The 13951-nt window shown below is 44.1% G+C and overlaps 1 pseudogene; it reads right to left on the bottom strand.

Annotated features, from left to right (window-relative positions):
• The window catches only part of LOC141270823 (uncharacterized), a 68548-nt pseudogene extending 64163 nt beyond the window's left edge, over positions 1-4385 (bottom strand).
• Between the last annotated feature and the right edge of the window lie 9566 nt (positions 4386-13951).

Here is a 13951-nt window from a genome sequence, read left to right as displayed (position 1 = left end):
AGATAGGTGTGGGGCTTGAGGAGAGAGCAGTTCTCTCACTGATCAGGAAGGACACGGTCTCATTGTTCTCGGTCACAGGAAGCTATCTCCAGTCTATAGGACGCACTCACTTATTAGCAAGATTTTTTTTTGCTAAAGGTAAGTCTTTTCAAGTAAAACTTTTTCCACATTAAGGATATAAAAAAGGCTTCTCCCCTCTGTGACTTCTCTGATGTCTATCAAGATGCGCTTTCCGATTAAAAAATTTCACACATTCTGAACAGGAAAAAGGCTTCTCCCCTGTGTGAGTTCTCTGGTGACTAAGAAGATTTGATTTCTGGTTAAAACATTTCCCACATTCTGTACATAAAAAAGGCTTTTCCTCTGTGTGAGTTATCTGATGTTTAACAAGAGCTGATTTGCTGTTAAAACATTTCCCACATTCTGAACATGAAAAAGGCTTCACTCCTGTGTGAGTTCTCTGGTGCTTAACAAGATTTGATTTCCCTGTAAAACATTTCTCACATTCTGAACATGAAAAAGGCTTTTCCCCTGTGTGAGTTTTCTGATGTCTAACAAGAGCTGAGTTGTTGTTAAAACATTTCCCACATTCTGAACAGGAAAAAAGGCTTCTCCCCTGTGTGAGTTCTCTGATGTGTAACAAGATCTGATTTCTGGTTAAAACATTTCTCACATTCTGAACATGAAAAAGGCTTCTCCCCTGTGTGAGTTCTCTGATGTCCATCAAGATGCGCTTTCCGGAAAAAAAATTTCCCACATTCTGAACAGTAAAAAGCCTTCTCCCCTGTGTGAGTTCTCTGATGTCTATCAAGATGCGCTTTCCGGTTAAAACATTTCCCACACTCTGAACATGAAAAAGGCTTCTCCCCTGTGTGAATTCTCTGATGTCTGATAAAACTTGAATTATCTGTAAAACATTTTCCACATTCTGAACAAGAAAATGACTTCTCTCCTGTGTGAGTTCTCTGGTGGTTAACTAGATTTGATTTCCCTGTAAAACATTTCTCACATTCTGAACATGAAAAAGGCTTCTCTCCTGTATGAGTTCTCTGGTGGTTAACAAGATTTGATTTCCCTGTAAAACATTTCTCACATTCTGAACATGAAAAAGGCTTCTCTCCTGTGCGAGTTCTCTGGTGGTTAACAAGATTTGATTTTCCTGTAAAACATTTCTCACATTCTGAACATGAAAAAGGCTTCTTCCCTGTGTGAGTTCTTTGGTGACTAAGAAGACTTGCTTTCTTGTTAAAACATTTCATACACTTGAAACAAGGAAATCTATTCTTTGCTGTCTGAATTTTTTGATGTTTAAGAAAAAACTTTTTGAGGGGAAAACTATTTCCATATTCTGACCGTGAAAATGGCTTCTTAGCTTTAGGAGCAGTTAGTTTTTTAATGCTTATTTTATGACTTTGATTTTCCTTAGTAGTCGGTAATGAATCGGAAGATAGGACCTGTTTCAAAGGATCAGATGACACATCTTTGCTGGGAAGGGATGATGGTATATTTGGAGTAATAGCATTCTCTTCAATTGTATCCTGTGAGATCTCCAGCTCATCTGATTTGAAAATTGAAGATGTCAGCTGTCCCTCTGATCTCCTAGTACAGTCATCTGCTAAGTAAAAAAAATATTATATTTGAATAAAATATTCTTGAAATTCATATTTTTGAACATTTCTACTTAATCTGTTAGTACAAATGGCAAGTTATGTAAAAATATTGAATTATTCACCAAGACAATGACAGTTCACAGTCTAATAGAAAACCTCATAGCATGAACAAGTAGAGTTTGGTGTTCAACTGTTTGTTCATTCTGCCTCCCAAATATGAAATATGCGAAAATGATACCAATAAAAATTTCTACTCATCTCACAAAAAACAAGCCTCCACTCAGGTCCATCATCTGTCAACGGAAAAACAGAGGTTTCCACATCATTAGTGGCTCAAAAACTCTTGAAAAGAAACATGGCTTCCATAAACTAATCCAGCAAAATCTGCTCTTCCAAAGTCAAATATGCTCCCTACTTAACTCAACTGGAAAGCACCACACACTACTAAAGCTCATGCATAATGCTGGAAGCTGCCTGATACAGCCTTGTTCTCCGCTGGTTAAGTCTTCTGGGTTCAGCTCCCATGTTGTGTATTTTCTTCTTAGTTTCTTCTTGTGATCCCAGCTCGTTTACTGACTACTATTGTGTCTTCTGATTTTGTATATTCTCTGCCCTCCTTGTTCTGATCCGGCCACCTGACTATTCTTCTTGTCATCTCACACCACAGAACAGCAGGCAACACCAAGTCCAAGCCTAGGGGTCTCTGTGTAAATCCAGATCCATGTAGAGGGGTTAAAGGGTGATGGGCAAAACTTTGACTATAGACAATAACACATCTAATGAAAAGATCGGAAAAAAAAAGTAACTAGTGGTGAAACCTCTCTGGGATAATTAGAGTATGCTTCTTGGTAGCTCCAGGCAATTTAAACTATAGTAAGGGCCAATATTTTCTGTCAGATGAGTATCAAGAAGAAATATACATTTAATGAGAACTTTTTATAATAGTGCAGAGCTGAGATGTCTTAAATTTAGAACTCGGGCATTTGGAAGAGGCAATGGAGACCTTTGTTGAATGACTACCAGGGAGTTACAGACTCACATATGTGAGGCCGGCCGATCCCACCACCATCAAACTATCATACAGAATGAACAGGTAAAAAAAAAGACAGGATAAAAAAATACATTACATCCCCAACAAGAATGTATGTTTGGGGGGTGGGGGGGACTCCAACACTAAGCCAGAGTTGCACTTATTTATTTATGGTAGACTGTTGGAGATACTATGAGTCCTGACCAGAAGAGTAGAGAAAGTATTAGTGCCCCCCATTTCAGGATAAATTGCATCGAAATTCTTTAGGATCGATAATGTTATGTAATTTATGATGTGGAGTGAATCCATGAAACCAGGGCTCGAGCCAACACATCTCCTGCAGGCGTGAATAAATGTATATTACAGCCATCAGCCACGCACAGCTTAGAGATATATCATGGCACAGGTGTAATGTTTTTTGTATAATTTATCTATTTGAAGTTATTTGGTTTAAAAAGAAATTGAAAAGTCAGGATAAAGGGAAACTCTGTTGTTATTATACAGAAATTCACACTTGGTCCTCACCGCACGTTTAATGTTGCCGATCATAAAAGCGAGGTTTGGTCATAAAGACTGGACCTGGTCTTGTAGGGACCATATGAGCACATTCAGCAACACAGAATGGAGAGAAGGTAGATTAATCTAATAAGATATCAGGATTCTAGGAAGCCAACAGCATCATTACCCTCCACTTTCTCTTACAGGCTCATCATAATATTTTTCTTTAAGTGATTTTCTAACTTGTCAGCACTTTCTACATATGCTGTCATTTAGCTTTGTAGTTTACAGATCTGGGCAGGTAAAAGTCAGGATCTTCTAATTTCAGTTGGTAGTTGGATCTTCCAGGTTGTAAGTTCTATAGAAAAGGGCTTTCAAAGTCCAAAGTCATTTGTACAATTTTTGGTGGAAGAAAAGGTTTTGGCCTAGATGCAAAATGGTGGTCACACGATTGTGATATGGCCAGCCTACATGACCAGTAAACCATCCACAGCCTGTGACTGAGAAGAATCTGTGACTTCTCTTCATTTAGTGGTCACTACTCACCTGGGTCGTCATATGTAGGAATCTCCTCTTTACACCGCTCATCACCCCTTTCATATGTCTCTATAGTATTAATATGGGTCAGATCTTCACCCTGAAAAAAAATATTGTACAAGTCACAGACAGTTGGAGAAGTCCCATCTATGATCAGCTCTAATCCTGCCATCTCCATCGTTCTCATTACACAAGTATAAAACATATAATACTGGTGGATAAAACAAGACAAATAGGGGAGATCTCGTGACACCTTCTCTCCATCTACCTGATCCTGAGGAACATTGGGATCTTCTTGTTTACAGTCCTGTGGAAGAAGAGGACGGGGACATCTCTCTGGTGTTGTCCTCTTACTGGATAGATCTGGAGGAAACACATACAGGAACTGAATTCATTCTTTACATACAGATAACTATAGGTCGTGTGTATTTAGTCCTGTCTATTACCTGGTGATGTGAGGGGCTGGGGAACCTCCATCATGACGTCCTTGTACAGATCTTTGTGTTCTTGTAAATACTCCCACTCATTCATGGAGAAATAGACGGTGACGTCCTGACACCTTATAGGAATCTGACACATACAATGACAGTCATCCCCCAATCCCTTCATAGCTATACTATAAAATGTCTCAGCATTCCCAGCAATGTCACCTCTCCAGTCAGCAGCTCAATCATCTTGTAGGCCAGATCTAGGATATTTTGGTCATTCATGTTCTCATGTACCAGGTGATGAGGTGGAAGCCCTGTGATTGGGCTCAGGGTTCTTCCCAATCCCTCAGACACAGGGTCCTGACAGCGCTCACTAGGGGTCTTCTTCACTACTGTGTAATCCTGGTTATGTAGAGACACATTCATAAATCTCACTACAGATATTTCCAGAGTCCTCACCTCTCCAGTTCTGTCTATCTGTTATTCCCATAGATAAGAATGATGTAATGTGACGTCATCAGAATCTCTCACCTCTCCAGTAAGCCGGAAGAGGATCTCTAGGGTGAGGTGTAATATCCCCTCCACCATCTTGTCTCTGTCCATATCCATCTTTGATGGGTAAATCAGGAAAATTCTCTTATATAGAAGATCTTCACTGAGAGGATCCGATATTGTAGAGACCTGAATGAGAAGATGAGCGATGTAACATCAAAAAATCCTGTGTAATAATACAATTACTGGAGATAATAAGGGAAACATTTTAGATTTATTTTTTACAGTGTTTAGATTTCTTCTTTACATCTAGTAATAAAACCTATATATTTTAGGCCACAGACAACAAGCAGTTTCTTCCTCGGAGTCTGCAGCTGAACACGTTTCTCATAGACTCATCTTCCATAAAGCTAATTCTCGACTCATTTACCGACACTGGAATCGGCATTAGCAAAACTGCAGGAGATATTCATTACACGTGACATGAGAAATAACTATTTCATGATGAGGACGACATCTTCATCTTCTACTACCGTTCTATTAACATATTTAGCCAGAGTCTGTCACAAACTACATCCCCAACGGCCGTCTATATGTTTCCTGTCTTCACCAGACTGTCATCTTCTAACAAGTTAGAGCTCAGGTCTGATTCACACACAGAAGTTTGAGGCATTTATAAAAGTTTCTTTGTTTGCACAAACACCGAGGGCAGAAATGATTTGATAGCAGTCTCACTAAGACGGGAGTTATTTGATGCCAAAGTCTCCATGTACAGTCTTTTATGGAGTCTATTTCTGGCCTTAGGCTGTCCTATATTACAAGAAAAACTCCATAAAAAAGCAGATATTAACATTTTGTTAATTATTTTAAAACAAATGTTTAACATGTTAAAAAGTAACTCTTTTGGGCATCAGAACATAGATGTACAGGCAGGGATGGCACAGGTGCGGCTGCTACACAAACCCTGGCAGTTTAACCACTTGCTGCTGTCAAGGGCAAACATGGCATCTAAGAAGGTTTGACAGAGTTCCACTGAATGCCCCTCCTCTCTCAAGTACTTGATAGTATGGGGATGCCTAGTTACTACGATACTTAAATAACCAATAATGGTGTCTGGGCCTGTAATGTAGAAAAGTCTATTAGGCTGGGCCAGAGGCAATGTCCAATAAGTTACTTTTTAATGCCCCCATACACATTAGACTAAAGTTGCATGAAAGCACTGATTTCCGGGGTTTGGTAGACTATATACATTATTTGGGGGCCTCCCGACAGATGGTGTCAGGGCAGAGAAGGATCTGGCATCCTGAATTTCAGAGGCTAATCCGTTTGTTCTTCCTGTGGATAATCTTCCAATAGAGGAGTCTGGAGGTGACTCTCTCATACAGATCACAGGAAAGCTGGAATATTGGTGCATATGGGGGAGTCGGGAGAGATAGCCGTCTGCCAAATGACCGCTCAGCCAACACTTATCTTGTGTATGGGGCCGTTAGTATTACATACATACATACATACAGATGACACCTATCGGGCAGCAATATTCCCTTATTCCCTTGTTCTCCTGTGTGCCCATCTAGCTCAGAAAGAGGGCTCACAGACAGTATGATTGCCCCCCTAATTCCTGATATTTAAAAAAAAACAACAACAAAAAAAAAACACCACACACACACACACACACAAACGGCTGAATGGTGGATCAGGGACCCTTCAACTCCCTGACTCCCTATTCTATTCAATGGTATCACCATCATGGGAATGTGGATATCACTGAAATTGTGATGATGGGTAAGGAGAGCGTGCTCGGTGCCGAGCCGTCTCAGTTCATGGGCACCATACAGACCGCATGGGCGACCGCTATGGATGATACGGTCTTGCCAACTATTGTGTGGAAAATATCTCATAGATACTGGGTTCATTATTATCTGCACCAAGAATGGGGCTAAGTGAGTATTCATTCATTAGCTGTGGGGCAATACTGTGGGAACACCCCCCTAAAATAAAATATTAAACCTTTTTTAAATATATGAATTGAAAACTGGGACTAACAAGATATATATTTATTTATACTTAAAACTAGCAAAATTACCTGCTGAATGGCTTGTTGTGGATGTACATAAACAGATGTAAGCAATGATGCTGCTGAACAATTGATACAGTCACTACTGTACCCGATCCTGTACCTAAACAAAGTTGATACTGCCTACCTGCGGAGGTTAGCACCCTCAACAATGGTGCCCCCGCTCACTGGTGGCTGTACCTCAGAAGCCGTAGTTAACTCTGACATATATCAAAAAAATACACTGATACATTAAATAGGACCAGATATGTCTCAAGGTATATATAAAGCAAAAGGTATGGTACTCATCAGAGAATGGTTCATCCGCCTCAACGTGTTTCCCCAACAGGTTCATCAGGAGGCTTCATACAGGGATGATAATTCATGATGTTCAGCATAGTGTGCCTAATAGCCAGGTGTCCATGTAAAAATATCCTACTTCATCCAAAACCCCTCCCAGACTAGGAGATCCATTTCCATTCCTAGAGGTGAATTGTCATAGGATATATAGAATGGAGTCGGTCTACAATAATCTACTGCGCTACTTCTCATGAGCTAGTGGTCCGATAATGTCCACCCCCTAGTATGCATGTCCAGGAGTGGCGTGCTTTACACTGAAACGCCAGATAAACTGTTTGTCACCACCCCACTCGTACCAGTGACTGCGCATGACCGTAGTTATGTGTTCCACATGGGAGAGCATAATGGCCTATATGTGTCCGGACCATCACCCTTGTCAGTAGATAAAGTAACATACGGTTAGAGGGTTTCTGTTTGCCTGTGTGTTGTATCCAGTCACCTGATTAAAGGGGCAGAATGTGGGCATCATACATAATGAAAAAGGGGCATAATAGGGGCATTACACTGTGTGGGGCATCATGCATACTGCATAAGGGGCAATACACTGTGTGGGGGCATCATACATCCGGCATAAGGGGCATAATGGGGGCATTACACTGTGTGGGGGCATCATACATCCTGCATAAGGGGCATAATGGGGGCATTACACTGTGTGGGGGCATCATACATACTGCATAAGGGGCATAATGGGGGCATTACACTGTGTGGGGGCATAATACATAAGGGGGATAATGGGGGCATTACAATGTGTGGGGGCATCATACATCCTGCATAAGGGGCATAATGGAGGCATTACACTGTGTGGGGGCATCATACATACTGCATAAGGGGCATAATGGGGGCATTACACTGTGGGGGGCATCATACATACTGCATAAGGGCCATAATGGGGGCATTACACTGTGTGGGGGCATCATACATACTGCATAAGGGGCATAATGGGGGCATTACACTGTGTGGGGGCATCATACATAATACATAAGGGGCATAATGGGGGCATTACACTGTGTGGGGGCATCATACATCCTGCATAAGGGGCATAATGGGGGGCATTACACTGTGGGGCCAGTAAAGGGGTCCTGTACTATGAGAACAATACGTTTCCTCCTTTCTGTCTCCATACTTGGGTCGTATGTATCTATTACAGGAAACAGAACAAAAACCTTATGATTCTTATAAAGGGGCAACACTAGACCCCAAAAGAGTCTCTGTGCTGAAGGGGTTAATGCCCCCTGCACCCAGTAATGGGGTCTCCACATACTTCCACCTGCAGAGCCGCCACCACATATATGGCTGCTCTGTGCGCACAGGAGCTATGATGAGGTCACAGGAGGGGAGGAGTCAGGGGTCACATGATCAGGGGCCTCAGTGGATGCAGGACTCTGCTGTGCTGGTTGTCATGGTGCTGGATGAGCTGAAGTTTATGTGTGGGGTCAGGAGGGGTTTACAGTGTGGATGTAGCAGAGCCGCCTGTGTACGAGGTGTACGGAGCAGAGCCGCGTGTGTACGAGGTGTACGGAGCGGAGCCGCGTGTGTACGAGGTGTACGGAGCGGAGCCGCGTGTGTACGAGGTGTACGGAGCAGAGCCGCGTGTGTACGAGGTGTACGGAGCAGAGCCGCGTGTGTACGAGGTGTACGGAGCAGAGCCGCGTGTGTACGAGGTGTACGGAGCAGAGCCGCGCGTGTACGAGGTGTACGGAGCAGAGCCGTGTGTGTACGAGGTGTACGGAGCGGAGCCGCGCGTGTAAGAGGTGTACGGAGCGGAGCCGTGCGTGTAAGAGGTGTACGGAGCAGAGCCGCGCGTGTACGAGGTGTACGGAGCAGAGCCGCGTGTGTACGAGGTGTACGGAGCGGAGCCGCGCGTGTAAGAGGTGTACGGAGCGGAGCCGTGCGTGTAAGAGGTGTACGGAGCGGAGCCGCGCGTGTACGAGGTGTACGGAGCGGAGCCGCGTGTGTATGAGGTGTACGGAGCGGAGGCGCGCGTGTACTAGGTGTACGGAGCGGAGGCGCTCGTGTACGAGGTGTACGGAGCGGAGGCGCTCGTGTACGAGGTGTACGGAGCGGAGGCGCACGTGTACGAGGTGTACGGAGCGGAGGCGCGCGTGTACGAGGTGTACGGAGCGGAGCCGCGCTTGTATGAGGTGTACGGAGCGAAGGCGAGCGTGTACGAGGTGTACGGAGCGGAGCCACGCGTGTACGAGGTGTACGGAGTGGAGCCGCGCGTGTACGGAGCGGAGGCGCTCGTGTACGAGGTGTACGGAGCGGAGGCGCGCGTGTGCGAGGTGTACGGAGCGGAGGCGCGCGTGTACGAGGTGTACGGAGCGGAGGCGCGCGTGTACGAGGTGTACGGAGCGGAGGCGCGCGTGTACGAGGTGTACGGAGCGGAGGCGCGCGTGTACGAGGTGTACGGAGCGGAGGCACTCGTGTACGAGGTGTACGGAGCAGAGGCGCGCGTGTACGAGGTGTACGGAGCGGAGACGCGCGTGTACGAGGTGTACGGAGCGGAGACGCGCGTGTACGAGGTGTACGGAGAGGAGATGTGTGTACGAGGTATACGGAGAGGAGACGTGTGTGTATGAGGTATTGATATGAACTGCTACAAACACTAAGGAAAGATAGGAAAACTGTCCCTACAATAGGACTAAGCTGATTCCCTACGATGCAGCGGGGGACCTGTTCCTTGTGAACAGACCCGCCTAAGTCCTCGGCTAGTCTGAACGCAGACCTATAGATATAAGGGAGGGGTCCCTACAAGAACTAAGGACTGGGATATAGTTGGACACCTCCTAGCAGAAATTGTAGCAGAGCAAAGACAAAGAAACAAAAGTACTAGTGGTCAAAAGACCAAGCAAACTACAGAGTAAGGTACAAGGCACCTGGCTAGCTTAAGAGTAAAAGTAACACTGAAGTCCAGCAAGGCCAGGAGGGCGGAGCTGGATTATATAGGCAAAAAGTCATGTGACCAGCGAAATAGAAAAAACTAACAGGAGGGTTCTAACAGTACCCCTTCTTCTATGAGTATCCTCTGGATCCTCCAGGCCCAGGTCTATCAGGAAACCTCCTGTGAAACGCTCCGACAAGTCTAGGAGCAGAGACATCATCCGCCCTTACCCAGGAGTTATCCTCGGGAGCGAAACCTTTCCAAGCGACGAGATACTGCAATCTCCCTCTATGCCATCTAGAATTAAGAATGCGAGAAATTTCATATTCACCGTCTTCCTCCACCGGAGGAACAGAGACAGTGGCGTCCCTTTCAGAAATATCACCTTTTTTCAATAAGGAAACATGAAACACCGGATTAATCTTCCAGGAGGTAGGAACCTCCAACCTAACAGCAGATTGGTTAACTACCTGAAGCACCTTAAACGGACCTACAAACTTCGGGCCCAATTTCTTAGAAGGAATCCTCAACCGCAGATTCCTAGAGGACAACCAAACCATGTCACCAACAGTAAACAAAACCTCTTGACATTTCCTGTCAAAGTACCTTTTGGATTTTTTGTTAGCCTCTTGAAGGTTATGATGTACATCAGTCCAAACTCTTTCCAAATCACCGGAAAAATTCTCGTCCTCCGGCACAGCCGATACCAATTTGGAGAATGACCCAAACGACGGATGTCTCCCAGTACAACAAAAAAAGGAGAACACCCAGAAGAAGAGGATGTATGGTTGTTAAGAGCAAATTCAGCCAGTGGCAGAAACTCAGACCACCCCTCTTGATTGTCAGCCACAAAACAACGCAAAAACTGTTCAACATCCTGGTTCTTTCTTTCTGTCTGTCCATTAGACTCAGGATGATAACCAGACAAAAATGACAAATGGACTCCCAACCTGTCACAAAAGGCACGCCAAAAACGAGCCACGAACTGAGGTCCCCTATCGGAAACAATGTCGGTAGGAACGCGATGGAGCCTGACAATTTCTTTAACAAAAGCCTTAGCGAGTGTCTTGGCGCAGGGCAGTTTGATGAAGGGAACCAAGTGACACATCTTGCTAAAACGGTCCACGACCACCCAGATAACAGTGAAACCCTCAGAGGCAGGAAGGTCAGTAATAAAATCCATCGCAAGATGCGTCCAAGGAGCACTAGGAACCTCCAGAGGGCAAAGCAACCCCGCAGCAGGAGCATGTGAAGACTTAGATCTAGCACACACAGTACATTGACGCACCCACTTAATGACTTCCTTCTGCCAACCAGGCCACCAAAAACTGCGACCTATAAGTCTCTTAGTCTTTGAAATTCCTGGATGACCTGCCAACCGAGACTCATGACACTCCACAAACAAATCTCTCCTAAAGTTCCTAGGCACAAACAACCTCCCATGGGGAGTGTTAGATGGGGCATCCTCCTGGGCTTTCAGAATCCCATCTTCCAAAACGGAGTCCAATGCTGCTATCACAACACCTTCCTGTAAAATGCTCTTCTCCTCCTCGGTACCAACCATGGGAGAAAAACTGCGAGATAAAGCATCCGCTTTTACATTCTTGGTACCCGGGATGTAAGTAACAGAAAACTTAAACCGCAAAAAAAAAAGTGCCCACCTAGCTTGACGGGCATTCAAGCGCTTGGCAGCATCAAGATAGATCAGATTCTTATGATCAGTAAAAACCTGAATGGGAAATTTAGCACCTTCCAAGAGATGACCCCAATGTTCAAATGTGAGTTTAATCGCCAGCAATTCCCGATTACCGACATCATAATTAAGTTCGGTCTCAGAAATTTTTTTTTTTTAAAAAAGCACAGGGATGTATTCCATCCTTGTTTTCCTGAGACAAAACAGCACTGACCCCCACCGAAGAACCATCAACCTCGACCAAAAAAGGCTTGGTCTCATCAGGCTGCATAAGGATGGGGGCAGAACTGAACCTCTCCTTGAGATACACAAAAGCTTCAATGGCCTCAGTAGTTCACTGAACCGCATTTGCACCTTTCCTGGTGAGATCGGTCAGCGGCTTAACAATTATAGAAAAATTCTTAATGAATTTTCTGTAATAATTGGCGAAACCCAAAAATCTCTGTATTGGTTTCAAACCAATAGGCCTAGGCCATTCCTGCACCGCCTGAACCTTCACAGGGTCCATCTCAAAGCCCTCACTGGAGATAATGTAGCCCAAAAAACGAATTCTCTGCACAGCGAACTCACATTTCTCCAGCTTAGCAAAAAGTGAATTGTCACTTAACAACTGCAAAACCTCACGTACGCTCTGCCAATGAGACTCCAGATCCGGTGCAAAAATCAAAATGTCATCCAAATACACCACCACATTCTTACCGATCAATGGTCTAAGGATGTCATTAATAAGGTTCTGAAAAAACGCTGGTGCGTTGGTAAGACCAAAGGCCATAACCAGATTCTCAAAATGAACCACTGGAGTGTTAAAAGCAGTTTTCCACTCATCACCTTCCTTCAAACGTAACAAATTGTATGCCCCCCGGAGATCAATCTTAGAGAACCACTTGGCCCCCACTAACTGGTTGAACAAGTCAGGAATTAATGGTAGTGGGTAGAAATTGCGTACTGTAATTTTATTAATCTCACGAAAGTCCAGACATGAACGTAAACCGCCGTCCTTTTTTTTTACAAAAAAAAATCCAACAGTCACAGGTGACTTAGAAGGTCTAATGTGACCGGCGGCCAAGCTTGTCTGTATGTATTCCTCCAAGGCCTTTCTCTCAGGGATAGTAAGATTAAATAAGCGACTCTTGGGAAGAGTAGCTCCAGGGACAAACTCAATAGTACAATCATAGTCCCTATGAGGAGGCAAAACTTGTGACTCCTCCTCAGAAAAAAACTTCCAAAAATCCTGAATAGGTACAGGTAATTCCCCTCTTTCCACAGTAGCAATGCGACCGTTACAACATCTATCAGAACACTTAGGACTCCAAGACTTAATTTCATTGGTAGACCAGTCCAGTACAGGATTGTGCAATTTTAACCAAGGTAACCCCAAAACCACTGGAGCAGGCAAATTATTTAATACCGCCAAATCCAAATTCACTTGGTGGATACCATTAATGGTGAGGGGAAACTCAAAAACCTTGTGAGTAATACCTTTCAAGGGAGAGCCATCAACAGCAACCACAGAAATAGGAGATGACAAAAGTTTGGATTCAAATTTAAATTTTTCTAAAAAACCCTCATCAATCACATTGCGTGTAGAACCACAATCCACAAATACCAGAAATTCAATCAACTCCTCCTGGAATGAGGTGCTTCCAGAAAGAAATACTCCTTTTGAGTTTAAACATGCTATGCGGGCGTAACTGACCTTTTTTTTTTTTTTTTCTTTGTTCAAACGAAGCACACCGTTCTTAATAAAGTGGTCAGATTTACCACAATAAAAACACAATCCTTTTTCCTGAGAGTGGGGTGACATCGCCCCAATCTCCATCGGTTCTCCACCCTCCGAACAGACCCTCTGAAAACTAGGAGCTGCCATAGCAATAGATTTCTCTTCATTACTCCTAGCAGCAGTCTCCTGTCCACACGTATGGCTAATTGCATTGCCTCCTGCAAGGTTCCAGGTTTTGGGAAGGCAATCTGCAGATCCTTAACCCTTTCACCTAGACCATCAAGAAACAAACATTTTAATGCTGAGTCATTCCATTCCACTTCAGCCGACCATCTTCTGAAGTATGTACAATAATTTTCCACATCACCTGATCCCTGCTTCAAACGTCTTAATTCAGTTTCAGCAGATGAGACTTGATCAGGATCATCATACAACAACCCCATAGCAGAAAAAAAATCCTCCACAGATCTAAAACATGGATCATTAGGTTGTAGAGAAAAGGCCCATCCTGGAGGTTCTTTGCGCAAAAGTGACATTATAAACCCAATGCGCTGAGGATCTGGGTCTTAAACGAAAATATAATAAACAAGCGTTTTTAAAGGAAAAAAAAACTTGCCGTTTACCATAAAAAAAATCTGGAAGTCCTACC

The sequence above is a fragment of the Phyllobates terribilis genome, unplaced genomic scaffold, assembly GCF_046119375.1.
Source record: "Phyllobates terribilis strain yellow unplaced genomic scaffold, ASM4611937v1 Scaffold_5__5_contigs__length_657084704, whole genome shotgun sequence".
Taxonomy (NCBI): Eukaryota; Metazoa; Chordata; class Amphibia; order Anura; family Dendrobatidae; genus Phyllobates; species Phyllobates terribilis.
The sequence above is the reverse complement of the archived record's forward strand: the minus strand, read 5'-3'. Positions and strand labels throughout refer to the sequence as shown.